The sequence below is a fragment of the Bactrocera latifrons genome, unplaced genomic scaffold, assembly GCF_001853355.1.
Source record: "Bactrocera latifrons isolate USDA-ARS-PBARC rearing strain unplaced genomic scaffold, ASM185335v1 scaffold_213, whole genome shotgun sequence".
Taxonomy (NCBI): domain Eukaryota; kingdom Metazoa; phylum Arthropoda; class Insecta; order Diptera; family Tephritidae; genus Bactrocera; species Bactrocera latifrons.
This window is the reverse complement of record NW_017535664.1, coordinates 394494-411750: the sequence shown is the minus strand read 5'-3', so window position 1 is coordinate 411750 and position 17257 is coordinate 394494. Positions and strand designations below refer to the sequence as shown.

Genomic DNA, 17257 nt, shown 5'->3' with positions numbered 1-17257 from the left:
TAGGGAAAATTGAATTAAGCGATCGCATGCCAGTGTTGGCTGAAGAGCAAATTTTGAAGGTGATAATCAAAATGTGTAAGAAAATATTTGAAAATGTGTTTTGTTTTTTCAGTCCGGGTCAATTTTGATCATATAAAATGTAAAAAATACGTTTAGAACCGACTTCTTTGAGTTAAAAAGTTATTCTCTCCTCATTTTCTTACATTGTAAGCTTCCAAATTCAATTTTGAATCCGCCTTCATCGGAACATGACACACACAATTCAAAAATTCAGAAATATTAGAATATAACATGTATAATGATTAATTKCAAAATAAACAACAACAAAATTAAGAATACTAAATAAGTGCTATGTTCGGCTTCAACACAAAACACCCACCAAGTCTACAAATATAGACGAGCGTAGAAAACTAGTTCACACAACGAATTACAAATAAAAGCAAAGCTGCTAATAAAAGACTTAAGATAAAACTGAAACACGTTCTGAATAGATATGAAACACGCAAATGAAAACTTAGATAGCAGTGGCGGTCAGAGCGACTAATGAGCTCGGCGTGTAGCAGTTTACAATAAAAATATGTATTTATAYATWTCCAAAATCCCAACGAACCGAACCATAAGATCTGGAAACTTTTCAACTTGGCAAAGATGTGATTTAAAATAGTTAYATATATTGGGTTAAAAGATCGATGTTAACAGGGTTCTCACTTGGACAACTAAGAACGCCGATCCGCTATGGTAACTGAAAACCTCATATATTGGACTATAAGACCATTACAAATCGATGAAACGCTTTGAGCCTCCCACAAATTTATTGATACGACGGCTAATGTCTGTTTCRGCTACGTCTGCTGGTTTGCTGAGGTGAAGACTAGCGAGATGTTTCAACCTCAGTCGTGCAAAGACTGGACAATGGAGTAGAAAGTGTTTAGATGTTTCCATCTCACGATGATGRMCTTTGCTCAAGGCAAGTAGAAGAAGTAACRAAACTCAAGAGTAAATCATGAAATCAGTCAGCATGGCTTAGATGTATGAGACTAGTCAAAACTTTGATTTTGACCACAATGGCAGTTTCCAAAAAAAGTAGGGCTTTCTGAAGTGCATAAAGAGCATTMGGCGATTTTTACGATGAGTGAAATTATTCAACAAAAGTTCTATTAAATTTTGTGTGCGGTATCTAATTTCTGGTGTCGAAACGTGCAGAATGTTGAAAAAGGTCTTCGGTGATTATTGTTTGTCGCGAGAAATTGTTTTTGATGCAAATTATTCAAAGAGAGTCGAAAACCGTTGGCGACGAACGGTCATCAACATCGGCTGATRATCAAAACGTCAAAAAARTAAAGGAAGTGGTGCTTGAGAATCGACGATTAACAGKCAAAGATCTCTCTGACATYATTGGAATATCRGAARGATCAGTGAAAACCATWTTRAAAGTCCATTTGGACCTAAGAARATAATAGCRCGAGTRCTWAGAAAAYCACTMAATTTTTTYGAAAAACAGSGTCGCRTTAACATCTGTGAAACAATACTTTCMGATAACCAGAATATCATGAAACGCATTATTACTTACGATGAGGCTTAGATCTATGCACACGCCCCGGAAACAGACGATCAATCGGCTGAATATCATGTCAAAGGTGAGCCGAAGCCGAGAAACGCACGTAAAACAGGTACAAATCAAGGATATGTTGCCAGCTTTCTTCGATTATCTAGGTGTGGTGCACTTCGAATTCCTTCCGACCAGCCAAGCCGCCAACAAGGAGTACTATTCGAGTGTTGTGCATTGCTTACGCGAAGTTATTTGTAAAACGAGGCCGGAATTATGGCCCGACAAGTCTTGGTTTTTGCACCACGGTAATACAACGTCGCATACTGCATTGATTCTTCGTGAGGTTTTCGTTCAATTTTCTACCAATATCGTGCCGCAAGCAGCGTATTCGCCTGACTGGCGAATGTGACTTCTGGCTATTCAACAAACTTAAATAATCGCTCCGAGAAATTCGTTTTGAGTCAAATGAAACTATTAAATGTGAATCGCTACGCGTATTGCAGGCTATTCCGGAAATTGACTTTACCAACTGTTTCGAGGATTGGAAAATACGTTGACACAAGTTTATTRGCGCCAAGGGTTGATTATTTTGAGAAGAACGACATAAATAATAATTTTAAAATTATAAACAAAGTTTTACTATTTTTGCTTAAAGTATTCTGTCTAAGAATGTTGTGTGAAAATACCAAATCGGTCGGAGACATTTTCTTCAGAGMCCTTGAAACCAGCGCATTTAAAGTTATACTCAAAATTATCGCATATTTTAAAAGCTTTAACTCGAAGAAGATTTTGTCAAATTGAGCAACCTCAGTATGAGTAAACCTCAAATGGTTTACTGGGTACTGGTTTGTATTTGATTAAATTTCTGACAAAGTTCAARCACCTCAGCGTTTTCTGCTTTTGATGGCGGCAAAGAACAAAATGCCCAAGCTATATACCCGCTTTGAGTAAAGATTATTTATAGTTTTGAAAAACGAACTTAACTTTGTAAAATGAACTGCTTAACGACCACTATTTGCCACTAAATACGATGTGCTTAACACAAACAAATAGTAAATAGAGAATAGAAAAAAAAAAAACAGAAAATTAAAATTGAATGATAAAAATAAAGGCACACTTTAGAACATTTGTGTTGATTTGTTTACAAAACAAGCGAAGCTACTTGAGTGTCAGACACCTTTTGCGGCCAAAGGAGCTGCCGGCGAGAGCAAGTTCAACAAGTGCAAATGCACTCAAACATATTCAAGTGAATATGTGTTTGTGGATGGGAGTGTGTGTGTGTGTGAATTTCTAGATGCAAAGCGCACTATTTTGTAGAGACTCAAGTTTTTTGAACGCTCAATGCAATTGCCAGCTTACATACACATACATATACAAACATAGCTGCAGGCATACATCAAGAAGCAACGGAACCCTCAACAGCCGCCACTACCGAGTCAATAGAATTGGCTAGCAGGCGCATGCTAAAAGGGTGCGCCGGGCGGCGGTTGGAATGTGGTAAGTGGCGGCACGACTGACTGCAGGTAATGCACGATTTGCCTGCCCCTAACACACGCTAAGCACACACTCATGCCATACATATATACATATGTACATACATGTGATGCGTTTGGCTGCGCTTAGGCCACTTATRACTCAAGAGATTATGAATTAGTTGGCTAAACAAAATGCAGACACTCAGACCGAAACCGAAATGGGATGCATTGACTAATTGAAAAGCACAGAATTGTGACTGCTGACTGTTGATGTTGTTGCTGTTGTTGTTGGTAGGGCGGCTGCGTTGGGTGAGTGTTGCGCGTTAAAATAGCGCACTTTTTGTCGCTCGCTTCTCTTTGCTTTTATTTTTCGGCTGGCATTGACATCGAAAAATTATTGAGTTTACGCGAAAAAATTGTGGCTCATCAAAGTACTTGGTCACGCACACATGCATACTAACATATGAAAGTGCATATATAAATACATATATGCACCAATATTTGGTTGCACATTTTCGCATGCAAATACTTCACGCAGTTATTTATTGCTGGCATTAGCGTTTTGCCATAATTGTTATGTTATTTTTCGCGTCGTGCTGGAATACGAAAATTTCAGACATAATTGTTTTTTTTTCTTGTTGTTTTTGTCCATATATAATTGCATGTGAACGCCGTAAGCGCTATAGTTGGGATAATCACCACTCAGCGTCATCATCGTTTCGCCTGTAGGCAATTTGTTGCAAGCAACATGTCCAGTCCAACAAGCCGTTGGAAATACGCATATTTTACAACAACACATAAATGCACACATATTTGACGAATGTGGTGTTGTTATAAACAAAACAGGAGTGTTAGGGTGGTTTGTTTACACTTACAATTTTATGGAACTTTTCTTACTAAAAATAATTTAAAATGGCGAAAGCTTGTTTTTGCTAAATGGAAACAATTTGAAACTCATACAAGGACTTCAGTTCGAATGATCCATGATATAGTAGACCGATCTGTACAATAAGTTCGTAAGTTGTATCATAACCTTGAAAAATAATTTATGCTGAATTTCGTAAAGACTAAAAAGTTCTTCACACAAGAGCTTCATTTTCATCGATGAGTTTGTAAGGCACCTATATGGCATTGTGGGCCAATATCGGCGATTCTGTTAAATGCCCAGAGAGAAAAAGTTGTGTGCAAAATTTAAAATCTGAAAAACTTAGCGATTAGTTCGCGTATATACTGACAGATGGAAACGGCTAAAGAGATACAGCTCGTAAGGCTAATCATTTAGACACATACATATATGTACATATATGTATGTATATTACGGTGATTCAAAAAAAAAATTTTTTTTCATTTGGTACTCTGAAAAATAGGTTCCTAGACACCTCTAAGGAAGGCTTTTCTATTTTTTTCTTATTATCAGATAGAAAAATGTATATCTCGCTTCCAACCACATCAAAAAATATTTTGTTCCTTAGATTTTGTAGGAAATTGAATGCTCTTGGGGTTGAATCGAACCTCATTCTTAGTCTTCTGTGGTACAGAGTGATCGAAGCAGAATGGGGCAGCGCGCGTGCGAGGCGAAATGTGAGTAGGGGAACACCACAAGGTGGGGTTCTCTCTCCTCTTCTATGGATCCTAGTCGCGGACGAACTGCTCAAAAAACTAGATTATCAGGGCTGTCGGGTGATCGCCTATGCAGACGATGTAGCACTTATGGTCAAAGGAAAGTTCCTTAGCACCGTGTACGAGCTGCCACAGGGGTATCTCAGCGTTGTAACAAAATGGGCGGTCGGTAGTAGATTCGCCATCAATACAAGCAAAACAGAAATGGTTTTATTCAGGCGGAAACATAAAATCCCGGTGGCACCGTTGCCGCAGATGGGGGGGCCGCCTGATACCGGCGGATACAGTGAAATATTTAGGGCTCATCCTGGATAAGAAGCTTTCGTGGAAGCCGAATATCGAGGAGAGAGCAAAAAATGCATCTATTGCCCTATACTGCTGTAGAGGAGCTATTGGTAAAAGGTGGGGCCTCTCACCGAAAGTGGTCCTCTGGCTCTRCGACGGTGTCTTCATGTGGTGGAGGGCCTTGGAGAAAACTACACTGGCCAAGAAACTCGAAAGCGTTCAACGGGCTGCGCTAATTGGCATATGTGGAGCATTAAGATCCACTCCAACCATGGCACTCAATGCAATGTTGAATATAACGCCGGTGGACATTGCCGGTAGGTGCATAGCCACGAAGGTGGCTATCAGACTCATAGAATCTGATTTCTTAAAGGAACGCGTATCCGGACATTCGGACATCCTAACAAACTTTGACTCCATTCCGGATCATCTGGATCATGGAGTCGCCGAACCGCTCCTTCTCTGCCGAACCGCTCCTTCTCTGCCCAGATACCGACGAGGGAGGTATGGGTGGGAAGAAGCCGTTGGAGGAGAGGAGCAGCGAGCTTCTTCACGGATGGATCAAAGCTCGGGGGGAAGGTTGGTGGAGGGGTCTACTGTCGGGAGCTCTCTATCAACTCCTGTTTCAGATTTCCCAATTACTGTAGTGTATTCTAGGCTGAGGTCGCAGCCATCAAGGTAGCAGCAGATTTGACCATTCGCTCAGATAGTAGAGCGGCAATACTAGCCTTGAACTCATTCACAGTGCGTTCAGGGTTGGTCAAAGAATGCCTAACGTCAAGAATGCAGGCAACTGCAAAGCTGATGAGTTAGCAAGGAAAGGCACCCTAGAATCATTATCGGTAGAATGGGAACGGATGGGTGCTCCTGTATCGTCTTGTGTTCCTATACTAGAAAGCTGGGCCACGCGGATGCTAACCAAACGCTGTGCCAGCATCGGTACTTTTGCGATTGCAAAAGCATTCTGGCCCATGATAGATCTCAGGAGATCTAAAGAGCCCTTAAGCCTCAAAAAGGCTAACCTCTCATTACTAGTGGGACTCTTAACAGGCCACTGTCCTATTGGCTCACATGCGGTAAGAATGGGTATCTCACTGGAAGCTGTTTGGAAGAGGATGCGGTAGAAACAAGCCAGCACTTCCTGCTTGACTGTCCCGCGTTTGGGAGGTCAAGACTTAGACACTTTGGGGCGCATACCTTTGGACATCCCACCRAAATGGCGGGTGTTGAAGTTAAGCGTCTGTGTAACTATATATTGCCTACAAAGCGCTTTGCCAATCTGTAAGTTCGAACACGGGAGTTCTTTTCTATGGCATCACAAAGGACTACATTATTAGTCCAAGTGTGATCTTTGATCAGCCATCAAACCAAACCATACCGAATGCTCTACAAAAAAGGTCTCATACGATTTTTTCGTAAACCCAACCGTTTAAAAGATATAAAGACATTAACGGTTGAAATTTGATTATTTTTGGGAAAATTTTTTATTTCTTATGAATTTTATAACTCAATGAAAAAAAATCATTATGAATGAAAGTCATAGGTTTTTGGAGAGGTTTTCTTAGAAGTGTCTAGGAACCTATTTTTCACAGTACCAAACGAAAAAAAWTTTTTTTTTGCTCCACCCTAAAATGCATTGATGTTTGACGACGAATATCTCGTAAACGCTTAACTTAATCGAAAAATCATATGAGACCATTTTAATAGAGCAGTAAATTTTCTACAAAACTATGAGTTTCATCATGCGTAATGATTTTTTTCATTGATTCATAAGAAATAAAAAATTTTAAGAAAAATAATCAAAGTTCAACCGAACAAAATATTTTTTGATGTGGTTGGAAGCGAGATATAAATTTTTCTATCTGTAGGTAGGAGAACCTTCCCGTTATAATTAAGCGCTCATTCTTGGAGAGKCTTCCTTAGAGGTGTCTAAAAGAATATTTTTCATAGTTCCAAACGAATTTTTTTTTTTTTCTTTATTGAATGAAGTTGTAGAATAACACTTAAATCTAGTTCTATAAATTTATAGAATAAAAACTAACAAAAAGTAGTAGTAACGGACAGCATATTTCTGAACCAAAAATAATAAAAACGTACGGCGATTTCTATAAGAGAGAACTACAATTGTATCCATATGTTTGGTAGTTCGACATACGGTTCAGCTTTCGGATAAATAACAATAAAATAAATGACATTCAATGGATAATCGCCTAAACTGAGACCTGTTTTGAAGCAAAATACTAGATTATACTAACTTCAGGATTATAACGCAGAAACTTAATGACAAATATATGATTTCGCAGAACTGTCCAACATTTTCTAAATAGTATTGGTGAAGGTTACTGAGTTGACAACACAATTCTATTTCATTAAGGTAGAACAAAATACTTATATTTGAAATGAGCGAAAAAACACTAAGAAACGGTTTATGAAGGGTTTGAATTTTAAGGGATTACATGGGTTTCCTCGGCTAACAAAGCCTTTTTTCAACAACTTTTTTCTCATATAAAAAATTAAATATTTTAATAAAATTTTTAATTGTTACAAACATACACTATTAACACTGAAACTCTGAAATTTTTGGGGAAAAAAATATTTTAAACTCGGTCATTGCGAGGCCATTTCCGATGACCCCTCAGAAAAAAGATACGCCCGCTTTGGCAGGATAACTCCGTAGGGAACCATCTGAAGTGAAAAATACGTGTTTCGGTTAAAACCTTAACATAAAATTTCAATGAAGGAAAAAACTGAAAAACAAAAAATTTTGGCAGATATTTTTACAAAAAAATTAAAATTTCAGTGAAAATTTCGCGTTTTTTTTTTTTTTTTTTTTTTTTTTTTTTTTTTTTTTTTTATTTTTTTTTTTTTTTTTTTTTTTTTTTTTTTTTTTTTTAAATAGTTGCAATAGAAAAAACAATCCTTCGACCAAGTCTTTAAGAATTGTATCTCAAAGAGGTGTTTAAAATTTCATGAAGATCGGTTGAGAAGTTGTCGAAGAAACTTGCCAACCGACTTCGAAAACACGGTTTCGCGAAAAAAGCTTTTAAAGACGGCGCACTTAGCCTAGCTAGCCTCGAGTGCACAAGTTATCAAGGCTGTATTTTCGAAACTATTACTCGGATCAACTTGAAAGTTTAGTACAATATTCTAGAGATGTTCGCATCGATTTTTGAAACCCGTGAAACACCTTTTGTAACTCTCAACTTTGAGCTCAATGAGGTCGATAACAGCAAGCTGCTTCATTATCAGACGTTTAGACATTGTTCGTAGCGAAACAGCAATTGCAAAGTCGTTGAGCTAGCTAGAGAGGACACGATTGCATAGGATTGGGAACGTGTTCGATTTTCATTGTTCGTATGCGTTCCAGTACTGGATCTCTGGGCTTCGCGAGATCTTATCAGGCGCTAGTCAACAACGAATGCGAGATCCTTCTGGGCTTAAACGCCAAAGCTGAAACAGAAAAAAGGATCTTAACTGTCGAAGTTGTATGAAAGCCAGGTTTCTTTCCCATTGTCTGGCGCTTGCAAAACTGAGGTTGAAAGATCTTGGCAGTAGTAGTAGATATTTAGTTAGTAGTAATAGATATCTTATAATGAGCTTCTAATCTAATTTAAGCTGAGGGATTTAATATAAGTGTCAACAATTTGCACGTTTTGGGAGAGATAGAAAAGTTGAATAACCCTATAACGCTTTTGGCGTCATTTTGGATTACAATTAGTTTACTGAGGCATTTGTTTATATTATTTTAAAACTTACCATTTAACTAATTTACTAATGAAGCTCAAATTGGAATGTAAGACATACCTGTATGAAAGAAAAATAAAATGAATTAAAACTTGTATTGTATATGTAAACATAATATATTTAAAAAATAAATGAAGTATTTTTCAGATAATAATTAAAAAATTATCCGTAGATTATTAAAAAAAAAATTATTGCAAAACCGTTTTTAATATTTAAGAAGAGACAAATATGCCGACAGATCATACATTTTTCTATGGCTGACACTATCTTGGTTCAAGAAAATTTTGAAAATTTGTAAATAGAAAACCTCAAACAACAATTATTAGCTACAAAAAAATGTTTATGGGAAGGTGTACTTTAGACCCTTAATTAAACATAATTTTCGAAAATATAGGACTTAAAGAGACTCCGATGAATAAGTAGTCTTAGTTCTCGTGGACCATGTAAATACTACTATTGAAATCCGAACAACCCTAATGTATTCATGCAACACTTTGACTGCATAAAAATATACTGAGTGAAATATATGCACATATACATGTATTACATACACATACATATGTATGTGGTTATCTGTAGATATACGCGCTTGTWCTAAATATTGACTATTGCAGACCATACAAAGTGGCTGCCACAAGCATGAAAATATTGACTTAGTCAGTGCTGCCACAAATAACAACAGCCGGGGCAAAAACAACAGCAACAACAACAATGATATTAACGGCGCACACAGAGTGCAGTCAAGCGCACCAAAAAAAAAGTAAACAAATAAAGTAAAAAGGCGGAGAAACGCATAGTCGCATAGCCGGTGATGAGATTCATTGACAGCCGAACGCATAAAACCATCACAGCCATCACACAGCGGCCATTCGACCGGTAACTTTTAAATGCTTGCCATGGAAGTGATGATGATAGATTATGCCAATGAACTTGACATTAATATGGCTTCCAAAAAGCAGCTCCCGTCAACTACCGGCCGAAAACGCGCTGCGTCAAGGCAATTTATTTTCAATCACACCTCCAAGCCGACGCCGCAGCGCTCTCCTCTCACCCTCGCTCGCGCTCTGCCAGAATGTGCGACTTTTCCATTGACAATTTGCCAGTTGCATTTYACTGCTTCTTTTCGTCGTCTCTTCTTCTTCTTCCTATTCCTTACTATCTAGCCTGCCATTTGAGCCAACGCTGATTTATATTTTTATTGCCTATGATTTTGTGAGAAAAATATACAAGCATGCAATTTTTTATTGGCTTTCCTAATGAAAACGAGTCATGGCTCTTGGTCATGATATCATTGCATGTTATTACTGTTAATATATGGTATACCATATGCTTACGCATRTGTGTGTRTGCGGTAACAACGTAATAATTCTGTTTAGAATATTTCCATTGCATTTGAATTTAAAGATGTTGAGACCACTATCTGTCATATTCTAAAGACTACAATCACCATCTCTCAGCTTATAATTGAGGCAACCGTTATAAAGTTAAAGACAATAACAAAAATTTATTTAAACTAGTTTTAGTCATTGTAGTTAGCTTATAGGTCAGAAAAGATAGTCTAGCCCGAATTTCACGCTGCTGATTCGATATCAGAAAAGAAAGAGGAAAGCGTATCGAAAACTAGGCAATCATCAGGTTTGTACGCGAAGACACCTAAACTTTTGCAAATTGTGATAAAATAAATTAGAAATAAGAATCAAAACTATAATACCATTCAYAGGTGCATTTCTTAAGTCAACTTATACCAACYGATCAAATTTRACCCGGACTAATCCATTTAAATTGCTGGGCCGGTAACTCAAAAAAATGTTTCCAGGTAACTGTAGACAAGGAAAGGCACACAGTGTAGTAGAATGGGAACGAGTTGGTACTCCACCCTTATCGGCTGTACTAATACTGGATATTTAGGACTACATCGGTACACGTGCTGTCCCAAGATATCGATCGTAAAGGATCCAGTGTGCTCTTTGCCCTCAGCAAGGMTAGCCTCTTCTTAGTTATGGGGAATAGCAACCAGTCTGTAAGATTGATAGTTATCTGGTAAKACTGTCTGGAAGTAAACGAGGTGGGGACATTTCAACACTTCCTTCTTTATTGTAGTGTMACTAAGCATTTAGTGAAGGTCKTGAAGTCATYGAAAACTTTGTTTATGCTAGTTGTCCAAGCTCTGTGGAGACTTATAATGAAAAATTGGACAACGCGTTGGCATGCATGGATTTGGTCACTAACTTTTCGAGTCGATATTAAAGGTTTGTGCAAGAATACGTGAAATTTTTTTTTTATTTTATCAGTTCGGATCATTTTTGACCAGACAATGATTTCTCGGAAAAGAGTCGAAAATTAAAAAATAATCGATAAAGAAATGATGAACATTTCCTACTTCTCCTTTCATCTTCTTAGATCAGTATTTATTTCAYTAACATTTTTTTTGTGGAGTAATGAGGGGCACTATGCTCTACTAGAAAAAGGCCGAATAATCTCTATACAGTAATCATGTCCCTAAATTGACCGCGGCTCTTTCTGACACGCAGAAACTGTTTGGAAAATAGAGAGGGCATTGTTAGCCAATGCATGTAATTGGAAGAARTCCACAGAAAAACAGCAAAAATAAAGGGGTTGCGAAAATTAAAAAAAAAAATTGTTTTGCTACATTTTTCTAGGACACTGAATATGAAAACTAGCATAAATATAAGCCTTTTTATTTCGTTAAATTGAAAGAAAGACGAATCGAACAAGCATTTGGCATAAATCCCACAAACTTACATAATCAAATTGAAGAATGTATCTTCGTACTCTTTTATATTAACAATTCTTTAATAAAGAGAGCATAGCAAACAAAGAACTGACAAATAGAAGACATATTCGGCGTCTTCGATTTGTCAGTTCCAGCAGTGTACTGCTCAAAATATATCACTATAAACAGGGCTACCAACCAGGAAACAATTAAAGCAAATAAAAACATTGCCACAACTAAAGCATGAAACCAACCGACGCCAAACAGAGACTGCAGAAATTCCTCTCAGAGAACTTGTGCTGGTGAGAATCCACGCAAGCTACACACATACATATGTAGGTACATAGCTATATATTATATACACATATGCGACTATGCATTTGTATCGATTTAATGGGATAGCGTGCATCCCTAAATGCGGATGTGTGGCATGAATCGCTGAGTATACGATAGCAAATGCAACCATGTAGCAACTTTCCTATGCAGCAGTATGCATATATATATATAAAACCGATCTGTTCACATATATTTCTGGTAAATATATACTATATACACACGTGATGAATCAACACAAATGGCAACGAGAGTATTTTACTTGATTGCCGGTTGCAATCACAAGATGTGTGCTGAATGCACGTACAACAGCAATAACAAAGAAATCAAACTCGGTGACGATTAGCTGCGGCAATACGCGTCATAAAGTGGCTGTACACAAATGTATGCACTTACAGGTGTCTACATATGATTACACTTGTTCGGCTTTATTAACAACCAGCGAGAATCAAGATTCACCATTTTATACCATTCACAATACGCATCGACGTGTGGTTATGGTCTTTAAGTGCCAGCAAWTGACAAAGAAGTCAACGCATAACCTCAATTCTTGCTTGTTTTGCACATTTCGAGTATATACACTGCGTAAGTGGTACAAAAAAGACGTTTGATGCCATAAGCGAAATTTATGCCGTTGCATTAAAGGAATGCTGTTTGTACATATGTGCTGAATATATACAATAAACACATGTAAATATACATATATATAKACATATGCAATCCTRCCTTCAAAGACAATTACAGGCTCGGCGTTAATTCTCTTATTCGCAGAATCTCGGGGTTGAGGTCGTCAGAAGACAACATAAATAAGGCCAATAATGCACACAACACTCACAAGAACAATGCCAATAAGTTATGTGACCGAATCCACATTTCCATTAAATTTTGAGCGCCTTGCTGTGAGTTGAGACAACATTATCATCTGCCATTAGACATTCCAAGAAAGTGCTTTACATAAATATCGTGCGAAAAATGCAAATAAAAAGTTGCATAATACCTAAGCACACTTGAAGACTGAAATCAACATACAGACATAATTGACCGAGTAATGGAAGTTTGTGTAACAAATGGTAATGATGCGTAATTTTGAGAAAGAAAAAACAGGAATAAATGGGATAGACAAAATAATGACTGAAGAAGTTAATAAGCAAAAACATGCTTTTGTGAAAAAGTGCCTAAGTAATGGAGCCTTGAATGAAGAGCAGTATTTTTTGTTGTCAGGCAAGTGATGGGAATAATTTGGATATTTTCGAAGGGAGATCAACTAAAATAAGTGACAGTGAAAAGGGAGAGATCAGATTGGCAATTAAGAACTATATTGCCTGATCGTCCCTGGAGTACAAATGTACTCAATTTACGAACAAAGACCAATCTCTTCAATGAGTCGGCGTTACGAGTTTTCGAGAGAAAGGTTCTGCGGTAAATTTATGGTCCTTTGCGCATTAGCAACGGCGGTATCCGCAGTCGATGGAATGATGGTATTTACGAGATATAAGTATGCACAACGACATTGCCTTAGTTCAGCGAATCAAGAAACAGCAGCTGCGCTGGTCAAGTTATGTTGTCCGAACGACTGAAAACACTCCAGTTCAGAGAGTATTAGAGAGAGTACCAGTCGAAAAAATCAGAGGAAGAGCTCAGCTCCGTTGGAAAGACCAGGTGGAGGATCTTGCTACACTTCAAATCTCTATTTGACACCAAAGAGCGAAAAGAAAGAACGACTGACGCGCTGTTGTAAGCTCGGCTATAATCGTGTAAGCGGTGTCTAYCCCAATAAATAAGAAGAATAATACTTTCAGGTACATAAGACTTGTTACTATATGATGGCWCAAAGTCAAACTTTTAGTARTAAAAAATAYCCTCTTATTTCCGTTAAGATAATTCATATATTGACCGATATATGCGGTATAAAGTGACCCGAAAGGTCGAAAATCTTTGTATTAGATATATGAGGACTCAATTCAATCCATTTTGAATACACAAAGATACTATTATCAGAAAAGGATTCTCGCTGAATTTCAATTGAATATCCCACATATGGACTAACATTTTAGGTCAAAAGTCGACTATAGATACTGGGGTCCACATATTCGATACTTAATGGCTTGAACAGTTTTAGTTCGATTTAGATAATTTTTGGTCATAAAGTGGCATACTTTGAAGTACTCGTGCAAGTCGCCCATCCACCTCCATTAATGAGGATAACGTCGAAAAAGTTTAGCAAACAGTGTTTGAAAATCGTCGTGTTGGCAACAGAGAGATAGCAGAGGATCTCAATGCTCTTTTAGTCGACCTCAATACTTTTTGATTCATGATTTTAATACGAAACATGATTTTGCTAGACTCCATACCAAAAGAAATGAATCTTGACGATATCGACTAGAGCGGTGGTAGTTGAGGTCGCAAAAGAACTGATTGACAACATATTATACTCGTATGTATGTATGTAGCTTGGATCCTTATTTATCTAATGCATCTTTAGCGGTGACAAGACGTGGGTTTATGTCTACAACAGCTAAAATATCCAACAATCTACCGAATGGTTTCTAAGCTTTCGCTGAAGGCAACAAGGGCCATTGAAGCCGATGCTTATAACAAGTATAWGGAAAATGGCTCAAAAAARGCCTATTTWAAAAGTGATAGCAAAAATGTGTAATAAAATTCGTAGAAATGTATTGTTTTCTTTGCCAGTCCTAATCAAATACACATGMATTTTTAAGAATCTCTTAGAACATAAATTTTCCATTTCCACGACAGCCGCGTTAAAGTAACCTGAACGGCATCATGCCTCGAAATTTCTACAGAAATGATTTCTAACGYTACAAACCCAAAAAAAAATGTGTTATCTTCGACAGCAAGAAGTTAGAAAAAATGTGACATTCATGAGAAGCTTAGCTTCCCGAAAACTCTTGGATTGATAGGAAAATAATTTTCTGCTGATTCAACAAAGAAAAATATCTCTTCCACCAATCACTGTTCAAGGCAATCGAAAGCTTAAAATATTTCCACCTCAAGATGACTTAAGAGCTTTAAGACTTAAAAAATTACAAGCGAGACTTCCATTTTAGGTCGCTTATGACTGTAAACAAACTGAAAGGGCTTGTGAACTGCAAACGGAACCGTATCATTATTTAATAAGTTCTGTTATGAGTAACAATAACAACAATGGCAGAAATTTTCATTTAATAATAACTGTTTATTTATTTTAGCATATCAATTTCGGGAAGAACTTGAAATACGCTTAACTTGGCGAGCACAGAAGTTGTCCCCCTCGACGTCAACCAACAAACCATCTTCGTCTTGTTCTTGCTGCACATATTTTATTTACATTTCAGTTGTTTCCGTGTGGGCTCTTCCACTGAAATTTGCATGAGCGCGCAATAAAATTTCTGCTATTTTATTGCCGTTACAGCCTTGACTGACTTTATCGCGTGTAGTTTTCATATGTTTTTGCATTTTTTGTTACAACAACAACATAAACCTCTTTTCTGATGTGTTGTCTTGTCTTTTTGCCTACTCTCGTTACTTTGTTTGTTCTYGCTCTTGTCATAGAACTCATAATCGTTGAAATGTTGGAAAATACCTAACCAGTCAGTAGTAGGAGAGGAAGGGGAAGGAATGGAAGGGCCATTTCATATCTGTTGAAAAATTTCGACTCACATTACAAGTTTCGTAATAAGAAATTCTCCATATACAAACATRTTTACAAGCATACATATGCAYATACATACATATATGTATATGTATGTATGTATTTCCGGAATGTATATACATATGTAAATGGAAATATATATGGAAATTTAATTTCAATACGAAGAACCAAATTTGTGGTTACATAATAGCTGCCTCATTACGCAATCATATATTTACATACATTCATACATACTTACATTCATATATGGCTAAAGATAATTAGTTAGGGATATCTTAATCAAATTACGTTTTACAATCAACACCATTTTTGTAAATCAGTTCGAAATTTATGCATGTTTGTATGTGTGTGGGTGTTAAGTGATTTGCCTAAAAGCTTTTTATTYAAAAATTATGGTTTCAATCGTAATTAAATTATCTGTGAAATTTGTATGTAAATTTTTTTTTAATGGAATTCGATCATAAAGTGGTTTTAAATTAAGACTATGTCCATTTAAGGTATAATAACCGTTTTTTAATGGTACAATACTGCGAAGTTTAGCTCTAAAATTTTTCTTGGATGAAGTTAATTGGACATGTTTCTGACTGAGTTTCATAAGTAGATCTAAGTACTAACCTTGACTAAAATACTGTTCATAACATTTCATTGAATACATCTCAAGTTATTGGTTTGAAATTAACGCTATCTCTAATATTTTTATTTACAAAGAAAAATAATAATTTCGTGTTTTGATGTTTGTTTTTTTGAACATCTCCACACTATGATTGAGATRCAGCTCCTTCTTTAAAACCGGCTCGCTACATATTTCACTCAAATAAAGTGAAGATGGAAGCCCTCGAAATAGCACACTGTACAACCTGTAACCAAATGTTTGAAGACAATACCATCTGATCAAATTTGACCCGGACTGCTTTATTTACCTTATAMAAAATTTTTTTCTAGATTGGTATAACATTTTTTTTATGTTCGTGGTAAGTTTGATCTCGATATCTCAATTACTATGTGTTTGGCAGCTTTTTGCTGATGATGCGAACAGTGCATCTTTCGATTTCTCGAAAATTTCTATTTTAAATGGTAYCACGGCTACAAAATTATTGTACATAAATGTCAAAGAAGTATTTTGGGGAATCTATCTTATTACGAGCACATGCATTTGAGTGGCACAAAGTTTTCAGCGAAGGTCACGGAGTCATCGAAAGCTTGCCTCATGCCAGTCGTTCAACCACCTCTGTTAATGACGATAACATCGAAAATTTTAAAGACACAGTGTGTTGGCAGCAGAGGGATAATAGAGGATCGACTAACATTTTGGTTTAGTACCCAGATTCAATACCAGATTCCTACTGTATGACATGAATCTTTTGCAAAACTGACGTCAAGTAGATGTCGCGAATGTGATATTTGACAACGTAGCTGAGGGTCTTAAATTCATCAAMCGCATCATTACTGGTGACGGTCTTGAGTTTATTATTAATGCCAAAAATGAGCCATAAAAAACTGGAAAACTTAAGGTTTCCTTTCATTATCGTAATGGGTTTCGCAGAGTCAAAAAGTAAATATGGTGAGGTTTCGTACTAGTTGGTAAAGGCTAATTTTCTAAAACAAAGACCTTTCAGCTCGTATAGTAAAAATCTTTTTGACATAAAAATTGTCAGATATTATTCTTATTATTTAATTTTGTCTAATAATGCATATTATTTAGTGAACTTCATTGTATAAAAATCAGTTTAGCCGCAGCCAACTTCWGGATGTCCAAAAGTGTGATATATGCACGTACGTATATGTGTACATACACTTGTATACTATGTGTATTGTATAGACTTGTAGTTTTCACACTTGGACAGAAAATCAAACTTAAAAAAAAA

General features: G+C 36.7%; 1 protein-coding gene across 9 annotated transcripts in view; it reads right to left on the bottom strand.

The window, feature by feature from the left end:
* The window catches only part of LOC108968386, a 169698-nt gene that overhangs the window by 132294 nt on the left and 20147 nt on the right, over positions 1–17257 (bottom strand). For 8 of the 9 annotated variants that reach the window (XM_018932402.1, XM_018932400.1, XM_018932401.1 and 5 more), the window contains one exon: positions 8686–8733. The exons of the other annotated variant lie outside the window; for it this stretch is intronic. The gene's annotated coding sequence lies outside the window, so the exon portion shown is untranslated. The remainder of the gene's footprint in view (positions 1–8685; positions 8734–17257) is intronic. 9 annotated transcript variants of the gene reach the window in all.